This window comes from Mastomys coucha, unplaced genomic scaffold, assembly GCF_008632895.1.
Source record: "Mastomys coucha isolate ucsf_1 unplaced genomic scaffold, UCSF_Mcou_1 pScaffold13, whole genome shotgun sequence".
Taxonomy (NCBI): Eukaryota; Metazoa; Chordata; class Mammalia; order Rodentia; family Muridae; genus Mastomys; species Mastomys coucha.
Window position 1 is genome coordinate 46,930,440 of NW_022196895.1, and position 22,988 is coordinate 46,953,427.

Below are 22,988 nucleotides of genomic sequence, written 5' to 3' on the forward strand. Positions count from 1 at the left end.
AAAAAAAAAAAAAATAGCTGAAGAAGAAATCAACTGTTTTGTAGATTGTGGTCAAATGTAGAGTTAAGAAAGTTAAGCTTTATCGAGCAAATCAAAAAACAGCAAGTGTTTACAAAGCCCAGAAAAACTGTGTCAAGGCTTGCGGAACACCTCAAGGGGACACTAGAGTGGTGGCTCCAAGAAGGAGTTGAGCATGCTAAGGTATGAAGTGCATGTGAAGCAGATTTAAGAATGATTTAGACAAGGCCCACTGAACTAATAATAAATAAATAATATGTCAATAAAACATAAGGTCACAGAAAATCATTTCACTGGGGAAAATGCCTTTTAAAAGTATATGTACTTATAGAATATAATTATAATAATCACCTTTAAAATCATTTTATAACATAGGGGATTTCTAAAAGATATTGAATTATCTTTCACCTGGGTTTTAAATCATTTCTTCAGATGAATTAACTTATTTGGACATAGTACATCTTCTGAAAAGTCTTTGGGATAATGAATGAATATCACAACCTTTCTTTCCCTTAGAGTTTATATCTAAATGGATTCTTATTTTGCCGTAATAGTTCCTAAATACAACCGCATACCATATTTATTGAAAATATTTTACATTGGATCTTTTCTTTTTTACTGTTACTTTGTCCATTTTCTGAGATCAAATATTTAAGATACACTTGGTATTATTTATAGTGTGTTGAAAGATTGCTACCTTCAAAAACAGCAATGTTGCCTTAATACGGAAATATTTTTTCCAGAAAATTAAGACATTTGCTAAGAAAGATTGCATAATATAAAGCCTATATTATTTCCTCTGTCTTGTGGAAACTCAGTACTTCTTTTTAAGGTAATAGGAAATCCTTCATGTCTCTTGGTTAAAACAATGATTTTTACAAGGTTAGTTAATACTTTAGAGGTTTAACAAAACATTTTTTTTATGTATTCATAGCAGAAAATCCAAACTTACTTCCTATCTACCCAAATAAGCCTAGCAAATGTAAAAGTTCTTTTGTAACGTTAGAGCTCAATCAAACCATTATAGCTGGAACAGAATACTCTTCTAATTTTAGACCACTTCAATGAACTGTCATGGCCTAGGAGACTCTGAGGGATTAATGCTAGTTGGCATGTGCTTTAGAGGAAAACATTGTCTGTCGGTTTTAAGGTGGCTTTAAAAAATGAGAAAAAGGTGATAGAGATTGATATAGAAATATTTAGAAAGTATTAATAAATAGTACTTCACTAGATAAAAGATGATTCATATACAGATTTTGAGTCATTCTTCATTCCAACAACTCTGAATATACTATGAGTTTACTGAAAAATGAGCCCCAGCAGGCCTGAACAGACTCTCACAACAGAAGACAGACAGATGGTAAGTCAGCAAATGAAAAGATCCTGCACATCATGTGTCAACAAGGAAATACAAATTAAAATAGTTACACACCCATTAGGGTGGCCAGAGTCCAGAATGCTGACAATACCGAATCCTGGCCAGGTCGTAGAGTGACAGGACATCCATCAGCCCTACAGAATGTTGCAGAGTGTTGCTGACATTTACAGAAGAAATTCAGCAGTTTCTTCTGAAGCAATGACTCTGGATAAGAAAATCATGGACGTGAGTATAAGGTCAATCAATTGAAATAAGTAAACGTTGTTGAAAAGAGCAGTGCTCGCCACCAATGATTAGGAAAGGAAAGACAAAGCATGAGGGATTCTCAGGCTGTGCCGATACTATAAATGACACTCTCTGGAGAACACATGCTCTAATTTGTATGTCCTCTTGCACAGAATGTCCATCCTCAAGAGTGAAGCTAGTGTGAACTATTAATTTTGGGGTGATGATGATATCTTCCTCTAGGTTCATCTATTATAACACAGCTACCAAGTGAATGGGATTCGTTGACAACCGAGGAGGCTATGCATATACAGAGGCAGGAAGTGTAGCGGGGATATTTCCACATTCTGCTCAATTTTGCTTCAGACTTTTTAAGAATGATATTTCCATTAATTTATGGGCACTTCAAGGGCATATATAAAGGCCAGATGATAGCTTGTAGGTATTGGATGATTCTCTTCCTCCACCATGTCATTCCTAGGGATCAAAATCATGCTATCAGGCTTGATAGCAAGTGTCACTACCCACTAAGCCATCTTGCTGGTCCCGAACTTCTGTTCTTTTAAGTCACTCATAAACCTAACACTACTCTATCCTAATTTATTCAAAATGGCTTGCCTCACATGATTTTATGTAGTAAACAATAACCTTAACCTTAATTTATTGTAAGAGTATCTTGAATTGATATCATACAGTCAGTGAAATAATTTGTGAGCTTGCTTTCCAACAATCTCCTTACATCCAATGTTCAAAAACAAAGAGCTACTTAAAGTCTCTGTAGCATATGCACTATGAAACCACATAGGGTTCTTCATCAGCACATCTGAGTAAATATTTTTGCTAACTAATGATATCATATGCTCACTTGAGCAGGTTAACTAATGGATGGGATTATTTTAAAGTTATAACTCATCCCCTAAATCGCAATCCACCTTCTTTTTATTCAGTCTGTTGGTATCAAGAAGAAAAAGAATGATTAATGAATCAACAAAATGACATAAAATATTATGAGAAAGTATAATTCAAGATCTATGTCACTAAGATCTGTTCATTGCTGTCATCTCCAAATTTTCTTATTGACAAGTACTTACTCTGTCTTGCTCTCAAGCTTGTCCCTCAATCCAGCTCTGCTCTGTTTCATTTGTATATTTATAATGTATCTTACAGTTAAATATTTCAGAGCATCAGATATTCACATTGGGGCTTCCTAGGCTTAATCTAAAATTATAATTCATAAAAAGCATTTAGTATTTCACAGAATATTATTCAAAAATACAAGCTTCTGATTTTTGCTTTTTGTTTGCCTTGCCATTTACAGCTAATATAAAAATGATTTTCTTTTTATCTAATAAGTGTTATGTTGAGAGAATGTCAAATGTCACTTACTGAGGCATATGACACTCTTTTTAAAGATAAATAGGAAAGAGAATTGCAAATTGTATTGCATATACACAAGTTCTGTCATTTCTGTGACAGTCAAAACATGGCCAGCTGCTTCAGAGATGGTATCAAGTGGCAATTAAAATAGCACCAGTAATGTTACTCTACAGGGAGGTACAGAAAATATTTTATGTGGTAAAAGCAAGAATTATATTTGGATGGTTGGGATTTATATTCTACATGAAAAGACCAGATGTTCTGAAAGATTAATCTCTGGTGCCACCATGTCTATTTGTGCATAATATTGGACACAGTGTGGCTTGTTTCAGCCAGACTTTGTCTAACTTGTTTGCACTAAACTGTGAACTCCAAAGCATCTCTTGAAATATTTCCAGAGGTTACTAATAAAAATTCTATTACAACTGGGTTCTATAGACAAGTAAGGTCTTAAAAATCATGTTAAATCTGTTCAGTTTCTTGCTCTTCAATGGAATATCAGATGTTTAATATTCTCTAACATGTAGGTACTCTTAAAAAAAATTTATCACTTCTCCAAACTATTTAACTATAAAGTTGGTGTCAGAATAACCACTAACCATTAGAGAAATAAAATGTATGTTTTTGATCAAGAAGCTAAGGGAGTACCTTATAGGAGAATATTTGCTTCAAGCATGAAGTTAGATGATACTTGGGATATAGTAATTTTATTAGATAATCTACTTTATTACATACCCTGATGTGCTTACTGTGCAGACACAGTGGATATAGTTTGTTTGTTTGTTTATTATTTTCGAAGTCCTAAATATCTTTGGTAGAATCTCCCCAGAATACTCTTTCAAGTATCATCTATTGAAACAATATTATACTAAACAAACGTATGGAACTGCATTTGAACCACACTTACCATATCTGTCATTGTGTCATATTAAAGAATAATTCAATGCTTTCTCTGCTTCTAAGCTTCTCACACTACCTGTTGTATTCATGGTCCTGACATGTTTTTTTTTTCAGAGTTCTCTAATTTAAGAATTCTTTAGAAAATAGGAGTACTAATGAGCCTTTAAGAGATGCCATGACACACATTTTGCTTTAGGACCACATCAGTTTAGGCCAAGAATTCCAGACAGGGATACCCCAGAACCAACCTAACCACTCTCATGCTTATCAGCTCTCCCAGTCACTGTTCTGCTCCAGGACAGCAATGTGTACTATAACCTGGGCTGCAGGAAGGAACTTAAAGACCCAGTTTCCCAGGCATCACCAGCCTTACTCCCAAAATAAGCCTGGAGACTTCATATGGTTCTTTGACTATTATCCCAGATAGACAACCCTACTATGCATCTACCACGTATCCTCCACATGAGGATAGTACGCCATCCTGTCCCCTATTCACACAGATTAATGTTCATTCCCATTATGATCCCTGTCCTTGTTGCCCAAGAGCTATCTATAGAATCTAACAATCCATTTACATATTTCTGAAAATCAGCAACCAATAGATTATTTTTTTTGCCTAAGCTCAGAAGTTGTACCAACCCCTTAGGTGAACTGATAATCATTTAAAACACATCCACTTGCACATCAAAACTCAGTGGTCCTAAGACTGCACATCCAGCAACATTTAGCTCCCCAACAACCTAACAAGTTCAAGTAACAGTAAAAAAGAAAAGATCCAATGTAAAATATTTTCAATAAATATGGTATGCGGTTGTATTTAGGAACTATTACGGCAAAATAAGAATCTATTTAGATATAAACTCTAAGGGAAAGAAAGGTTGTGATATTCATTCATTATCCCAAAGACTTTTCAGAAGATGTACTATGTCCAAATAAGTTAATTCATCTGAAGAAATGATTTAAAACCCAGGTGAAAGATAATTCAATATCTTTTAGAAATCCCCTATGTTATAATTGCAAATATAAAAGGGATTCAGAGCAACCTGTACAGGTGGGTAATGCTGCTGCCAAAATCTAGAGATTATTAGACAAAGTCCAAGTACCAAGCTTGGGATACTATTTTATGAGTCTTTGATCAGTAGGATCCCAAGAGTCCTTTAAATCATAAAGACCTGTAGCATTGCTCTTGGGTGCTCACCAGAACTAGATGAAAATACCTGATTGCTGAAATCCATACATACTTTCCTAGTGCAAAGTTAGAACTAATTTCTATTCTCTGCTGAAATAGCATCCATAGTTGTTATGTAGGAAGCTAGGGGAGAAAAGACTTGAAGCAGTGGACATTTCCTCTTATTAAATATGAACCTGTCAGGCAAAATGAATCCACTAGTGCCATAGTATGTCTGTCTTTACAGCATACAAATCCTTCCTAGTTGAATTTTTGGTCCATTCTACAGGAGGTAATTCATGCCTGTTACTCTAAGCTTGGTCAAGTACTTATAGCTAAGGAGGTTTATAAGCTCTAGAGGAACTTACCATCATTTTCTTGTTAAATAGATACTGTTGTGTTGTGAAACATACATGTATATATTTTGTCTATATATTTTCTATTTCCATACATTTCTACAACATTCGACATTGGTCAAGCATACATACTTTTGTAGTAGCCAGTGGTTATTGTAGAGAGTCATTACTGTCCAAGTCTGGAGAATAAGTGACTGTTGAATTAAACATCTAAATCATTTCCTCTATTTATGCCCATGAATGTCATATAAAACAAAGCTAAAAGAATGTAGAAACCACAGGGCAGGGGGAAGAATTGTTAAATGTTGTCTTCTAGACCTGACATGGGAATTGTACTCATGAGCTCCCAGCAGCCATTTTTACCTGCATAAAATCTTCAAAAGATCAAAGTAATAAACATTACTGCATGGTTAAGAGAGGAATTGATGAACCCCACTCTCCACAAGGAACTATAGGGAACTGATGTTTTCTAGAGACTAGGTAATCTTTTTATTTTTTCAATAATATAAACACTGGAGTTGAGCATGTTCTAGTAAATAATTTCACATACATAGTCATACAAGAGACCATCATTAAAGTTTAGTGGATCATTGTGGGTGTGTGTATGTATGTGTGTATTAAAAGACTTATTGATATTTTCTAGTTCCATCTATTTGCCACTTCTGGGCTAATATCCACTTATCAATGAGTGCGTACCATGTGTGTTCTTTTGTGACTCGGTTACCTCACTCAGGATAATATTTTCTACTTCCATCCATTTGCCTAAGAACTTCATGAATTCAACATTTTTAATAGTTGAGTAGTACTCCGTTGTGTAAATGTACTACATTTTCTGTATCCATTCTTCTGTTGAGGGACCTCTGGGTTCTTTCCAGTTTCTGGCTATTATAAATAAGGCTGCTATGAACATAGTGGAGCCTGTGGCCTTATCACATGTTGGAGTATCTTCTAGGTATATGCCCAAGAGTGGTATAGCTCGGTCCTCAGGTAGTTCTATGTCCAATTTTCTGAGGAACCACCAGATTGATGTCCAGAGTGGTTGTACCATCTTGCAGTCCCACAAGAATGAAGGAGTGTTCCTTTTTCACCACATCCTCACCAGCATCTGCTGTCACCTAAGTTTTTGATCTTAGCCATTCTGACTAGTGTGAGGTGGAATCTTAAGGCTGTTTGGATTTGCATTTCCCTGATTACTAAGGATGTTGAACATTTCTTTAGGTGCTTCTCAGCCATTCGGTATTCCTCAGCTAAGAATTCTTTGCTTAGCTCTGTGCTCCATTTTTAATAGGGTTATTTGGTTCTCTGGAGTCTAACTTCTTGATTTTTTTGTATATATTGGATATTAGCCCTCTATCAGATATAGGACTGGTAAAGATCTTTTCCAAATTTGTTGGTTGCTGTTTTGTCCTATTGACAGTGTCCTTTGCCTTACAGAAGCTTTGCAGTTTTATGAGGTCCCATTTGTCAATTCTTGATCTTAGAGCAGAAGCTATTGGTGTTCTGTTCAGGAAATTTTCCCCTGTGCCCATGTTGCTCAAGGCTCTTTCACATTTTCTTTTCTATTAGTTTCAATGTATCTGGCTTTATGTAGAGGTCCTACATCCACTTGGTTTTGAGCTTTGTACAAGGAGATAGGAATGGATCAATTTGCTTTCTTCTGCATGCTAACCACAAGTTGAACCAGCACCATTTGCTGAAAATGCTCTCTTTTTTCCACTGGATGGATCTTTGTCAAAGATCAAGTGACCATAGGTGTGTGGGTTAATTTCTGGGTTTTGAATTCTATTCCATTGATCAACCCACCTGTCACTGTACCAATACCATGCAATTTTTATCCCTATTGCTCTGCAGTACAGCTTGAGATCCAGGATAGTGATTCCCCCAGAAGTTCTTTTATTGTTGAGAATAGTTTTCAATATCCTGGGCTTTTTTTGTTATTCTAAATTAAATTGAGAATTGCTCTTTCTAACTATATGAAGAATTGAGTTGGAATTTTGATGAGGATTGCATTTTCCTGAGTGAAGTAACCTAATCACAAAAGAACACACATGGTATACATTCACTAATAAGTGGATATTATCCTAGAAGTTCAGAATACCCAAGATACAATGCATAGACCAAATGAAGCTCAAGAAAAATGAAGACCAAAGTATGGATATTTTGGTCCTTCTTAGAAGGGGGAACAAAATACACATGGAAGGAGATACAGAGACAGAGTGTAGAGCAGAGAATGAAAGAAAGACCATCCAGGACTGTCCCACCTCAGGATCCATCCCATATACAGTCACCAAACCCAGACACTATTGTGGATGTCAACAAGTGCTTGCTGACAGGAGCCTGATATAACTGTCTCCTGAGAGTCTCTACCAGTGCCTGACAAATACAGAGGTGGATGCTCTCAGCCAATTATTGGACTGAGCGCAAGGTCCCCAATGGAGGAGCTAGAGAAAGGACCCAAGGAGCTGAAGGAGCTTGTAGCCGCATAGGAGGAACAACAATATGAACCAACCAGTACCCCCAGAGCTTCCAGGGACTAAACCACCAACCAAAGAATACACATGGTAGGACCCATGGCTCCAGCTGCATATGTAGCAGAGGATGGCCTTGTTGATCATTAATAGGAGGAGAGGCCCTTGGTCCTGAGACACCTCAATGTCCCATTGTAGGAGAATGTCAGGACAGGAAAGTACGTGTGGGCTGGTTGTTAAACAGGGGGAGGAGGAAGGGGAGATGGGATAGGGGGTTTTGGAGGGAAAACAGGAAAGAGCATAACATTTGAAATGTAAATAAAGAAAATATCTAATACTCATTGAAATGAAGAAAGGCAATAAAAGATGGTAATGGAGGAAGAATATGACAAAAATACATTGCATATATGTATGAAATTGGTAAATAATAAATTTAAATATTTATTCAACCATTTTATTGCGACTAGATCTGTAGTGAACATGTCTGAACAAATATCTAATTATTGAGAGGTAGACACCTTTGGGCATACTCCTGAGAGTGGTATAGCTGGATTTTATAGTAGATTGCTTTTCAGATTTTAAGAACCTCCACATTGATATCCATAGGGGTTGTGTTAGATTATATCCCCAGCAGAATTGAACCCAGTTCCACATACTCTCAACAGCATTAGCTGTCATTGTTTTTTGATCTTGGTCATTCTGGCTAGGATAATATAGAATATTAAGGTAATTTTAATTTGTGTTTTCCTGAGGGCTACGGAGGTTGAACATTTTAAAATCTTTTCATTCATTTGTATTTTGACAACTCTGTTTGGTTCCTGTCTTTATTTCTGTTCTATTGTGTGAAGAGGTATGACCAAGGCAGCTTATAAAAAAACAAAAACCAGTCATCTAATTCAGAGCTTGCTTATATTTTCAGAGAATTGGTTCATGATCATCTTCACAGGATGCATGGCAGTAGACAGGCAGCCTGATAGAGCACTGGAACAGGTATCTGATTTCAAACTTTCAGGAAGAGAAAGGGGACACACCTTCTCTAACAAGGCTTCACCTGACAATCCTGAAACAAAAGTGTCGCAGGATTTCCCCTGTCCAATCACATCACATTAGGGCAACAGGAGGCTTGTGATTAGATAGGAGAAGAGAGGCAGAGCCAGGAGTTAAGGGGACACAGAGAGGTCTGAGGAAGAGAGGGAGAATGAGAATGGAGGGAGAATGGTATTATCATAAGGTTAGAATAATGTGTTAAAGCTTTATCACTACCATTTGGCTCTAAAATTATCATATTGACATCTTGTAAATTGTTATTATTGATACATAAATCTGATTGGCAATTGAGCATTAAGAATCTTGATTCTTCCAGGTATTAGGTGTTGAGATGGCTAACCAGGGGTGCGTGGGGTGTTGCGTGAAAGCGAGAGGAACTTGGCGGCCCCTTCCGAGTGATGGCCTGGTGGGAACCATGTGGCCTAGCAGGACTAGCTAGTTGGCTAGTTGAGGGACCAAGCAAGTGAGATCACTTGGTAGATGGGCTAGCTTCAGATATTTCCCACAACACAAATGTTCAAATATGTTAGCCTATGAGGGCTCATTCGAATTTCCATAGCTTTATACCCATTTATAATTGTGTTGTTTACTCAATGTCCTTTTCATTTTAATTCTCTGTCAGATGCATAAGTAATTTTAAGAATTCACATTCTGTAGGCTGCTACTTTGCTCAAACAGTAGTGCCCTTGACTGAGGTCTCATTTATTTTCTAATTTTTGGACTTAATATCTGTGCTGTTTCCTATTCAGAAAGTCCTTTCCAGTGACAATGATTTAAATTATATTCAGGATATTTATTCCCATGCTGAGGTCCTTGATCCATTTGTAGTTGAGTTTTGTGTAGGATGAAGGATGCAGATATTTTTAGTCTTTTATATCTATACAGTCTGTAGATGTAGCTTAGTAACATAGCATTTCCGTTCTGTCTTATTTACTTTTCCCAATTCTATGATAAAATACACTGATAAAAACAACTTATGGAATTAGTGGGTTTTTTTTATCTTATATTTTAAGAGTACAGCTGTCATGATAAAGACTTCATAGTTACAGTAGCTTAAGGAGACTGCTCATGTCGCATCTGTATAAAAGGAAGCAGAGAGCAATGACCTTTTGTGCTGAACTAACTTTGTATGCAGTCTAGAATGCACTTTCAATAAGTGTAGTTGCCCTCCTTAAGGATCTTTCCACATCTCCACTTAATCAATGTAATCCCTTCTAGTAATAGCTACTGACTAACCTAATCCAGAAAATCCTCCATATGTTTATCTGGAGGCTTGCCTCTTGATGATTCCAAATCTTGACATGTTGACAGCCAGCACAAAACATGTGCATGTCAACTGTAATGCTGTGAGTTTGATCTCTTGCAGCAAGAAAAAAGTTACTTTTAGTAGATTACTTACTTTAACAATAGATACCACATTCATAATCATGATCATGCAATCCATGTCCTGTCATATAACTTACAGAAAGGAGAAAAACTTAAACAAGACATATAGCTTTAAAAACTATCAAGTAGTATTTAAAATATAAAGTAGTTACCCACCCTGCTCAGAAGTGAATAGATAATTTTTAAAACTGATACAATTCACAAATAACAGTAGAAGCTGATTAATTATAAATGCAGAGGTAAATGTCACGAAAAAAATCTAGGAAAATTAATGTATATTATCTTTAGCCATCAAAACTAAACATAAAATATCTGACATATTCCTTCCTTTTCTCAATGTTAAAACTTCCAGATTTTGTCATGGTTTGAATATACTTGGCCTAGGGGGTGCCTGGAAGTGAATCTTCTACTAGTAGACTTCAGATGAAAATGCAGAACTCTCAGCTCTGCCTGAACCATGCCTGTCTGGATTCTGCCACATTTCCTGCCTTGATGATTATTGATTGAACCTCTGACCCTGTAAGTCAATCTCAATTAAATGTTGTCCTTATAGGAGTGCAGCAGTAAAACCCTAAATCAGACAGACCTATTTTTTCAGTTCTTTGTTTTACCTGTATATTATTTAAGATTATAATTAATATTAAAGACAACTGTAGAAGAATTTTAATGCAGCAACATGGCTGATCTCACAAGGGATCCCATCCAAAGACCTTCTAGGTCTGTGTATTATGGCTGAAATATAGGCATGTCCTTAGCACATTCCTTTAATACCAAATAATGTAGGTAGAAAAACGAAAGCATCAATGTTTGAAAGTGACGTCTAAATCATAGACAGACAAAGCACAGAATTAGTAAAAGATTTGACAGAATGAGTTGGAGATAGGATATGCCCAACTCTCAAGAGAGCAGAAGAAAGAGAGAGAGGAAAGAGAGGAGAGAGAGAGAGAGAGAGAGAGAGAGAGAGAGAGAGAGAGAGAGAGAGAGAGCAGTTTTACTGGGAGAGTTTTACAGAGACAGGTTGCAAGTAAAGAAAGAAGTAGCCAGAAAATTAGAACAAACTGCCAGAGTTAGTTTTCAGGTCAAACAGAGCAATTCAGTGAGAAGTACGGAGAAGCCAGTTTAAATCAGTAAACTGTAAATTTAGTAAAGAGCACAAGCCAGAAAAGCTGAGTTGAACCAGACAGCTAGAGTTCAGAAAAAAAAAAAAAAGGACAGAAGAAAGAAAAGAGAAATGGTGAGCTTATTCACCAGTAAGCGTCCAAGACACTTACATCTGGAGAATAAAACTTACTTTTACATAGTCCTTGTATGTAGTGTCGTCCAGCCTGCTGGTGGACCCTCACTTGTTGGGTGCTCTCGGACTGGAGATTATTTGGGTACCTGTAAACACAAGCGGGTAAGAGAGAAAGAAACACACGGACACCAGGTAGCTGCATCGAGAGATGTGTGTGTATTTACTGGAAAACTCAGTTTAAATAACCAGAGGCAATATCGAAACCAAAGGCAACCCAATACCAAGCCATTTAACATCAACACGAGACCGAGACCTGAGGAAAAGGTACTTCAAAGGCAAGGGCGAAAGTCTTTGATCTGAGGTAGTCAGGCATTCTCTCCACAGGAGCCAACCGTAGTCCTGGATCTGAGGGCAGTTTAGCCCCCTCTTGTTGTCATCATCAATGCTGTCATTGTGATCTTCATTGTCATCATCATCTTCTTCATCATCATCATCATCATCATCATCATCATCCTCATAAGCAGCAGCAGCATCAATATCTGAGCTTGGACATGCAGACCATCATCTTGTCATTTTCAGCTGTGCTGCTTCAATTATATACCAAACTCCAGCATTGGAAAGAAGAAAGATCATTGGCCTCCATCCTTGGATAGCATCAATGGCAAAGGGAAATATGAAAATTGTAGACAGCCTAGGAGAATATACTGTTATGTGCTTAAGAACTGTGTGGAGAGATGCTCTGTGCTTGGCCACAGCAGCTATGCTACAATTACTTTCCAGAAGAGTAGGAAGGAAAGATAGAGGAAGTAGGATTTAGCTCAAATATCATACCATTTTCACTGAGCAGGTAGGTCTTTAGGCATTTTTGTGCTATTGGTTAGTCAAACTACTATATAAGTTTCTTAAAATATGTATACACACATACCAAAAAATTGGTTTAATGGATATGCCCTCTGTTTTGGTTAGGGTTTCTATTGCTGTGAAGAGACACCATGACCAAGGCAACTCTTACAAGGGACAACATTTAATGGGGTCTGTCTTACAGGTTCAGAGGTTCAGTTCATTATCATTAAAGCAGAAAACATGGCAGCATCCAGGCAGGCATGGCACTGGAGGAGCTGAGAGTTCTATATCATCACCTGAAGGCAGCTATGAGAAAACTGGCTCCCACATAATTATGAGGAGGGGCTCATTGCCCACCCCCAAGTGACACAATTCCTCCGACAAGGCCAAGCATATTCAAACCACCACACCCTCCAAACAGGGAACAATATACCAACTAGACATGTCAATCTAACAAATCCAAACTTCAGTACCAGGAATGAGTTTCTTCTTTTTGAATTCTTAGCCCATGGGCCGCATAGACACTCAAGCATTACAGTGTATTGCTGATAATTTGCAGAACTCTCTAGAAGTTGATGGTAAGATCCTGTTGTTGAAGTTCCATACACTTGAGTCACAGAACACTGAGAAATCAAGGAGGTAAATGAAGACCTCCAGGTTTTGTCCCTACTGGCTGGCTTTCATATAGGTACACTATCACAGGAGAAAACTAATCTTTAATCTCACTAAAATTTGAATCCTACAAGCTACAATAATGACTATCCTGGAAAGATATGTTTATTTATGTAAGTGGCATGAGTGTTATGAGAGGGGTCAATCACTTTCTTATTGGATTTAAAGCTGATTTCCAGAGATATAAAATAGAACACACACCTGAAACTGTAGCAGACACCAGAACTAGTGGCTATGTAAGTTATATGTCCTGGTGGAGAGCCCAATACTATTATTTTTGCTGAGTGGACATAATATCAAAATGACTCTTAATGACTTACTGCTATGCCAATGGATCTGCGAGTCTTTCAACCCTCAAACGAGAAGCTTCTCCTAATAACTGGCACAAAGATCATCACCTAGTCAATGTTCAGAAAATAAGAGACTGTGTTCATCTCTAAATGGAACATGCATTTCACACCCTAACCCCCCAAAACCCAGGATCTTCTGCCAAGAGTTGGGAGAAAGATTTTAAGAGCCAGAAGCCGTGGATAACTTCAAGGAAATACTGTTTTGCCAGACACAATAGGGCACCTGCCCATATGAGCTCATGGCAATTTGTCACAGCGTGCACAAGGCCTATACAATGTCCATCAAGGAAAAAAAATCATAGAATGGAAATATGGGGCATACTTTCTCACCATTAGCTGAGGATCTAATTAATATTTGATTGCTCCTGGGAGAGGGGTCCTATTTTCTTTAGTAATGTGACCCCTGCTAAATAGATCACACACTGGACGGTCCCCATACTCAGTACTAGCTGTATAACAGAAACAGGAATCAATGGAGAAAGAAAATGAAAAGAAGAGATTTCAACATTGAGTGACAAGAGAGATGGTAGTCATCAGTAGACTTGGGGGAGGCAGGAGAATATGTTCAAAATACATTAAATGAAATTCTTGAGGAATTAATAAAAAAGTTAAAATGTTTATGTACTTGCTTATTTCTCTTAAAGTCATTTCTAAAGAACTGCACTTCTGCTTTTAAAAGTGAATGTTCATGCTTGTCATTTCCTTACATTTTCTTTCCAGAAACGGCTCTTTTTTTAAATGAGCTTTTGATTTTATGTAAACAACAGCACACCTTAGACATTTGAAAATCTTTCCTTTAAAGTGATGATAATACTACCTAGCTTTCAAAATTATAATTACAGAGTGATCCACATATTTAATATGAAATGCATGTTTGTGAAGAACTGCTGTTATAATATTCAATCAAAAGTGACCAAACTCACCTTATACTCACTCACCAATGAAATATTTCTTGAGTGCTAGTTATGTGTCCAGTTCCAAATTGTCAGAATTTTGACCAGACCAAAGATTTGTCTTGACAGTCATATTTCCTGATGGTAAATGTATATATAACAAGCAAATAATATTGCAAAGTAGTTTCAGCAAATAATAAGCACTGTTAAGAATAAAAAACAAATTAAGGTTAGAAAGTGATATGAACTGCCACATGTAAAGGCCAACATCCTATTTCACTCCATCAAACCAGCAAACAAACAAACAAACACAAAAAAGGACCAACTCATTTTGATCTTGACAATATGTAGATGGTATATGTGCATAGCAGTGTTTAGATCTAATAACCTGTAAGGAATACTTCTCTGCTTTTAATCTCAAGTGTATCTGAAAATATGAGACCAACTAATAGACTCTAAAATTGCTTCCAGTTCTGTTTTTATCCCTATGATAATACACTCTCTATATGAATGGAAATTAAGAGAAAGTTTGGAAGAGCTTAAAGTTCTTATCAACCTTATCAGGTATTATCAGAGTTAGAATATTGTAAATGTCATAATTCATTGTCCAGAAAGTAAATTTTAAAAGGGTGAAAATATAACATGTGACATTCACTACATAGAAGAGCTAAATCCCAACTTGGTTTCATACATTAATATCCCTAGGTGAGGGGTATTTGAATATTCACTGTAAATCACAAACAGCAAGAATCTATAAATTGCCTTGCACTATCTGTGAATGCAATCATAATTAGCTTCAGCAAGCTTTTATCCTGGTTAAAAAAACCCAATGCAAAAATTGTGGAAATTACTATGTACTATTTATATATACACCATCATTCTAGGGCTAGCGAATCTTGCTCTGTAGCTACCCCATTCAATTGCTTTTGTTACAAGAAAAATATTGTAGAAATTAAGAAGCAAGGATTCTTTTTTTGATGACTCTTACTACCTTATCTTGCTCCTCATTGCTCTCTCTGGAGAGGAGAGAGAAACAGAGAGAGAGAGAGAGAGAGAGAGAAAGAGAGAGAGAGAGAGGAGTATGCCATACAAATACAAAGTATCAGTTTGTTTTGTTTTGGGCGGGAAGCTGGCTACAGAGAGACTGTGGAAAGGTTAGCAACATTTGTTCACTAGGCTAAGAATAGTCAGGATTGTGCCAAGGATTCAACATTCTCTGAGACCAGTCTTTTCAAGAGTTCAGTCAATGCTGGTAGAGAAGTTTTACATGATAATAGAATATAAGTCTATGGCTTTACTTTGCCCTTAATGAGTTGAAAAAAATAAGAAAAGGTAAAAAAAAAATGCATAAGTGGACTGAGAATGAGCCAATACAATTTCATAGATGGAGTCCCTCTAAGATTAGTTAAGGGTGACCTGCAAGTGAAGGACATAGAGGAACAATGTGCAGGGCATTGCTATGATTTTTATATTAAAGAACAAACAGAAACATGAAAAAGCTATGAACGACAGATACTAAATAAGTAATATAGAATGAAATACACTACCATAATAAACAAAGAACATGGCATCTCATAGTAAAGTGAGTAATGAGCTTTCTGCAATGGTGGCAATGTCTTATATAGTCACTTTATGAAATAATAGCGATTGGCCATATATGATTGAGCATTGGAAAGTGACTACAATAATTGAGAAATTAAAATTTAAAACTTCTTTGATTTTACCTAATTTTAATCTAACCACATTTTGCCAACGTCTATTGTTTTACACATTGCTGTCCTACAGATTTGGGAAGAAGTACATGTAAATCAGTATATGACTAAGGCTAATGTGGATGGCATTGAATGCCTACCAACTTGTCTTTGTACTGTTATTATTTACAATACTTCTCCAGAGGTCCAGTAACCCAAAGACTGAACAGATCTGGCCATGTTTGGGAAGCAAACATTGGACATGCCTTTGGAATTACAGGCTCCTATTCATTATGTGCCACTCATGGATATGCCTCTCTTTTGTCTTTATAGGTGTACTTTCTGCTGTCAGAGTGACCTAAATGCTTCTATTTGGAGCATGCACTTCCCATAGTTTAGTGTATGGAATCTTGGGTGTTCTCAGGATTCTTACCAGTGATCTAGTATATTCAAAGTATATAATTAGTATATTTGACTTTTCACTCTGAGCTGGCATTGGCACCAATTTTACAGAAACATTCCCAACCACAAGGGTAATAACACCCTAAGCAAACCTTAATTGCATTCTTTATTACAAAGCACTTATATTTTAAAATAGACAAGCTTAATGGAGAATATTTCAATGAGGCAATATAATTACTAATTTTATTGGAATTAAAATAACATAAAAGTAATCATTAAAAATGAAAGCTAGATTTAATATAAAAATGATACATAGGAAAAATAACTTTATTAAATTTCAAACATCACTACTTCACTACAGATAATATTGTAGCTTTAATTGCCATTTACACTTTGAAAAGTTACTTTTTGTCAAGGTCAAAATATTGATGATAGTATTGGTTAAATAGATTATTTTATACTGTATAAGTGAAGTATATAAAATTTTGAAAGATTGACAAAGGCAATGAAAGTATTTCCCAAATGAACAATACACAATGAGTCATGAATTAATTATCCAGACAGGTGCATGGATTTTAATAAAACACAGCAACAGAAGGGCTGATACAGTTTCAAAATGCACAGGACAATTCACTTGTAAAAATCTACAGCTTGTCAAAAAATACTATTTTAATTTATATGTAAAGGTTATTGACATAATTCTTGTTGTTCCATTATACATTTGTATGAGGTAGAAATCCACAAGGCAACAGGATTGCACTACAAGAACAGTAATGGTAGTGGTAAGTATACCAAGAAAGTAACAATATTAAGATGTCAAAGAGATTCATGTGATTGCAAAATAATACACTTTTCACACTTCTGAGTAGGTTGATCTTCCTCTAAAAATGTATTTTTATTGGTGTGAAATTACTTTTAAATGAATTAATTAAATATCTTGTAAATGTGTGCATTAATTTGTAGTGTTTACATTACATACAATATTAGAATCCACATAAACAAATGCTCTTTAATAGTATGTCTCTCATACCCCCTTCCATACAAGGCTTAAGGAATTTCACAGAGGAGGGGCTGAAAGGTTCTAAGAGGACAGATGTTTAGAACTATTGCTGGAAAACAACATCTTCTAGTCATCTTAGGGCTAATGCATTCATGAACTCACAGCAGCTATAATTGACTACACAAAACCAAGATGGTAAATGTTCTAGCATTGATGGGGAATGGGTTCAAGAGGTCTTATCCTAGCCGAGGATGTATTGAGAGTTGATGGCTACTGAAGGATTGAGAAACAGGTTTCTTCAGTTGCAAAACCCATGGTAGGTTGCCCATGATCCATGGATGACCCTACACCCTTGCTCATATCCACAACACTAGTTGAACTCAGTGAGTTCAGTGGGAAAAAAATAAAATGGCATGAATTTGGAAGGTGAATATGAGTGGAGGTCTGAACAGAGTTGGAAGGGGGATTGAGGAACAAGAATGCTCTAAACACATTCTGCATGTGTGTTAGATTGTCAATAATAAATAAACTTTAAGAAGAAAGAATTATAGAATGCGAAGGATTAAAGAATACTTGCCATATTTTAAGACCACATAAGAAGAAAAGATAAAGCCAAATAATAAAGACTAGTGAGATTGTGTTTTATTTTCTAACAACATTGAGTGTATTATCATTGATTAAAAACAACACAGATGAAATGAAAACTAATTGACATAAAGTGATGTCTTCAAATGTGCTCAAAATTCATGTTGAAATCCTAGGCCCATGGTGGTAATATCGGTAGGTGGTTAAGTTGTGAGGTCTCTGCCTAATGTTCTTTTATTCTCATTAATTAATTTATTTATTGACTTCACATCCTGATCACAGCCCTCCATCCTCCTCTGTCCCTCCCTCATGTTGCCCCTTCCCCCTCCTCTTTTCCTCTGAAAAGGAGGAGTGCCCCCTAAGCAGGAACCTACCCTAGCACATCAAGACACTGTAGGGCTAGGCATATCCTTTTCCACTAAGGCCAGACTAGGGCAGCCAAAATAGTGGAACTGGATCCTACGCAGCCAACAGAGTCATGGACAGTGTTCCTGTAGTTGTTGGAGGTCCTGTATAAAGAACATGTTGCATATCTGCTAGATATGGGGAGGCACTGTAGGTCCAGCCCATGGGCCTCTTTGGTTGCTGGTTCAGTCCTGTCAACCAAAAGTACAAGAATAAAGATGGAGCAGAGACTGAGGAAATAACCAGCGGATGAATGGCCAGCTTGAGACCCATTCCTTGGGCAAGAGCCCATCCATGACATGACTAATGCTATTCTATTTTGTGATGCTTGCAGATAGGAGCTTGAAATAACTGTACTCTGAGAGATTCTACCCAGAAGTTGACCAAAACAGATGTGAAGACCCACAGCCAAACATTAGATGGAGCTCAGGGAGTCTAGTGAAAGAGTTATAGAAGGATTGAGGGACCCAGGGAGGATAGGGAATCTGCAAGAATACCAACAGAGTCAACTAATCTGGACTGACTCTTGGGGCCTCTCAGAGACTGAAGCACCAGTCAAAGAGATTAGTGTTCTTATAAAAGTGACTGAAGAGAGACTTATAGCTCCTTCTACCTGGTAAGCAAGAATATGCCAAGGGAAGCATAAGTCATCATTCACTAACTCCACCATCACCCTATGGCTTATAAATCACATGCTTATTTTGGTTTAAGTAGATTCAGATAATGAGAAGCAATGTTTAAAAAGATGCTACCCTCACCATTGAAAAGGAAACTTATATGAGAGAGAAGAGAAGGGTAACTTTCCAACCTGGCCACCATGGTCCTTAGGCCCTGCAATAACACAGAGTCAAACTGAGAGGATTTATGTGAATCAGAGAAGGTGTGGTCATAGTAGATAGCTCAGAACTTTATTAGCACTTCCGTGAATAAGGTCTGTCTATATTCATACTATAAAACAGAGCAACTTGCTCAGACTGTGAAGTTCAAAGCTTGTAGAGAGTTAGTAAGCAGCTTTGGCACTCAAGGGATTCTTGGGGATGTTGAAAGGGAGGTGTATTTGTTTGCTTTACTTGGCACATTTAATTGTCTATTTAATATAAAGTAAATTACTCTAATAACTTATACTGGCAAACAATTGGTTGATGTTATAATCTTTGATGTCTGGCAAATGCCTAACTTAATTAAGCAACTTTACTAATTATAACTACAATCATAATTCTTTTATGAAGGACAAGCAGACCTTGGGGTAAAATATTCCTTCTGGCCTAACCATAGAAAATCGTCAAGCTTGGCATCATGGGACTCCTTTTATAAGCAGTTACCCTCATATTAGTTCCCTTTCTCACATTGCTATGATAGATTCTTGATGAAAACAGCTTGTAAAAAGAAGAGTTTGTTTTGGCTCTTGGTTTGAGTCAATGTGGTCTATAATGCTGGGAAGCTCAGTCCACAGTGCCAGTTGGGAAACAGAAATGAGAATATTGGTGCTCATTTTGCTAACTCTTTTTCCCTATTTACTCACATCCAAGGCAGGGTTTGCCACTTCTGTGAGACTCTACCTGAAATGTCCCCAAAGACATCAGTAAGTGTATTTATCTTACATGATCCCATATCCAGTTGAATTGACGAAGAAACTTAGCCACCACAAACCTCAAAGAGCATTGATGACAGCAGGAGTGTTGATGTAAAATACAGCCTTTCATAGTATTGACCAACTTTATCTCACAATGTATTTACATACTGTGTTTGCTTTACTATCTCTTTTTTCACATTTAATTGTTTAGTGTTTTTGCCTGTGAGTGTGTGTTCATGTGTGTGGTCATTTGGGGTGTGGTGGAATACATCTGTAATTTCAGCCCTAGACAGATAGAGGCAGGAAGATAAGAAGTTAAAGCAAGGTTGTTCGTGGATACATAGTGAGTTCCAGACCAGCTTAGTATACTTAAAACTTTGTTTTAAGAAGTAATAATTAAACAATAACCAAGGAGATGGTTTATTCCCATCTTTTATTCATCTTTCAATAATCTGTTGACTTCTTCAACTTGTTTTTTAATTTTATGTTTTTATTTCCCAGGACTTGTTGAGTATCTTCCTGCTGGAATCCTATACCATGAAGAATAAAAGGCATCTTAAGAAGAGGAGAGCTTGTGGATAGATCTCAACTTTTGCCAGGTGTATTACAGGGATCAAACTGTGGTTGCCAAGTTAGACAATAAGCACATTTCCTGTTTGGCCTTCTAGTCAGTCTTGGTTTTGCTTGTTTTTTTTTTTTTTTTTTTTTTTTTTTTTTTTTTTTTTGGTTTTTCGAGACAGGGTTTCTCTGTATAGCCCTGGCTGTCCTGGAACTCACTCTGTAGACCAGGCTGGCCTCGAACTCAGAAATCCACCTGCCTCTGCCTCCCAAGTGCTGGGATTAAAGGCGTGCGCCACCACGCCCGGCTTGGTTTTGCTTGTTTTGAAAATGAAACTCATGTTTAATTTTCATTTTGTTACCCAGAATATTGTTGCCACAAAGAATTCTAGTTCAGCATCCAGATACCTGCAACCATTTTTATTGCAGTACCATTTATAACAGCCAGGTGATAGAGTCATCCAAATGCTAATTAAAAGAAGAAGAAGACGAATATATAAAGAAGATGGACTACTCGGGATGAGTTATAACGAGTTGAATCACTGAAGGGGTCTTACAGATCTCCCCACACACAACAGATTATTCCAAGGCTGTTACCTTCTGTAATCTGACGGTAATGTTGTATTTCGGAAGACACAACTTACTTATTTCATCACACATGGAGAAGTTGAACTGGTTCCCAACTGAAAGTTTCATCTCTACTAACATTCATACTTTTAAATACCTCCTAGTATGCGTGGTAATCACCAGTGTGATTACCTGCAGCTATACAAATCTTACAACCTACTGCAGTGATCTTCCTGCAAGATATACTGGTAAAAAACTGTGTCATAAATATTGTGTGAGTAAACAACCACTTTTGATTAGATTTGTTAAGGCTGAAGTAAACTATTAAGGCCTAGATGGGATGTTAGGGCCTATGTAACTGTTACCTGGAAAGCCTGTCATTATAAGGAAACTCTCTCCTATGTTTTTTCTGTTACTAGGAAACTTTATAATGCCAAGATTTATTATGTATTCTATTATATTCTGTACCCTCAGAAACCAATCATGATAGAAGTCAATAGAATTGTTTTGTATACTTACCCAATTAAGCTTTGACCAGAACTAACCACCTAACAGCACTTCCTATACCTGTATATAAGCTTTTATGGTATAAGTTGCCCCTGGGATGGACCCCAACATAAAAGAGACACTTGCACCAATATAAGAAAGTATTTGGAATAAGACTTCCAATTTGAATAGTGTTCCAGTAAAGTTTAAATTCTTAAGACCTCCCTGGGAACTAACATCCTACTTGCCAAAAAGAGACATGTACATGGGTAACTGATATCCTGGTTGGCAAGTTAAGACATGAATATTAGACAAGGGTCATCCTGGTAGACAAGTTACAACATGAATATTAGACAAGGCAATTTAGGGAGAGGAAATGCCCCTATCCTTAAATCCTGATTGGTGAAATAGCATGGCACAAATGTGTGTGGATCTGGGGCTTAAAAACCTCAGAGAATCTTAATTCAGTGTCATAGTTCAGTTCAGTTCTGAAATCTGGACCATGGTCCTGGTCAACCAGTCCTGGAGCAAATGCTCAGTAAACTCTCCCTGTCTGACTGAGATCAGGGTTCCTGTGGTTTGTGAGGTGATTCCTGGACCCCAACAGGATTTAAAGCCCATTCCATGAGATGGAACTATACATGGCATGGCTAAATTGGCAAAGAACCCGAGACAAGGTAGCTCTTAGGCCCAGTAAAAATGTCACTATTATTAGGCAGTTAGAGGAACATAGCAATAAGATTGATCCTGATGACATGTTGTTAAATCCACAAATCCGAGCATCATTCGACTCTCATCTGAGAAGCTTCTTCTCACAGTAGATGGGAATTAACATAGAGATTCACAACGAGACAGTGTGCACATGGTAAAGACTTGGGAAGACTCAGTCCTGGTCAAGCCCTTTCTCTCAAGGCTCGGGATCTACACAATAAAGCCAGAAAGATTTTAAGAGCCAGGGGTTGTGGATTTTAAGAGCCAAGGAAATAGTGTTTTCAAAGAACAGGCTGTATGCACAAATGAACTGAAATTAGAATATGAGTAGCACACACAAGGCCTACACAGATTTAAACACAGTCAAAAACCCCAGCACTGAGAAGGGGAAGTGGACACAAAGCCATATACTTAACCAAGAACCTCTTCGCAATTTATATCTGCTGGGAAAGGGGGAAATCACTTTTCTCCAGTGGAGTGTCTCTGGGGCACGCTAGAGCAGACTCCATGTCCTGGAGGACCTGGCCAGTACAACATAGACCACACGGTTTGTGTTGTTAGACTTTTAATGGACTTTTTGTTTTAATATTTTCCATTTTACTGATTTCCTTTTTCTTCTTTTTCAGTTTATTTTGGTTTTGTTTTTCTCATTGTTGTTCTCTCAGTTTTTTCATCTTGTCTTGTTTTGTTTTGTT

The 22,988-nt window shown here is 37.0% G+C and overlaps 2 long non-coding RNA genes across 3 annotated transcripts in view; one reads left to right on the forward strand and one right to left on the reverse strand.

The window, feature by feature from the left end:
* The window catches only part of LOC116087648, a 77,610-nt gene extending 65,656 nt beyond the window's left edge, over positions 1 to 11,954 (reverse strand). For both annotated transcript variants that reach the window (XR_004117538.1, XR_004117539.1), the window contains exons 1-2: positions 11,871 to 11,954; positions 11,615 to 11,703 (exon numbers count right to left, since the gene is read on the reverse strand). This is a non-coding gene — a long non-coding RNA (uncharacterized LOC116087648). The remainder of the gene's footprint in view (positions 1 to 11,614; positions 11,704 to 11,870) is intronic.
* A 141-nt stretch (positions 11,955 to 12,095) lies between these two features.
* LOC116087649 lies at positions 12,096 to 21,097 on the forward strand. Its single transcript, XR_004117540.1, has 3 exons — positions 12,096 to 12,404; positions 20,473 to 20,570; positions 20,896 to 21,097. It is a non-coding gene; the product is annotated as an uncharacterized LOC116087649 (long non-coding RNA).
* Positions 21,098 to 22,988: the final 1,891 nt, after the last annotated feature.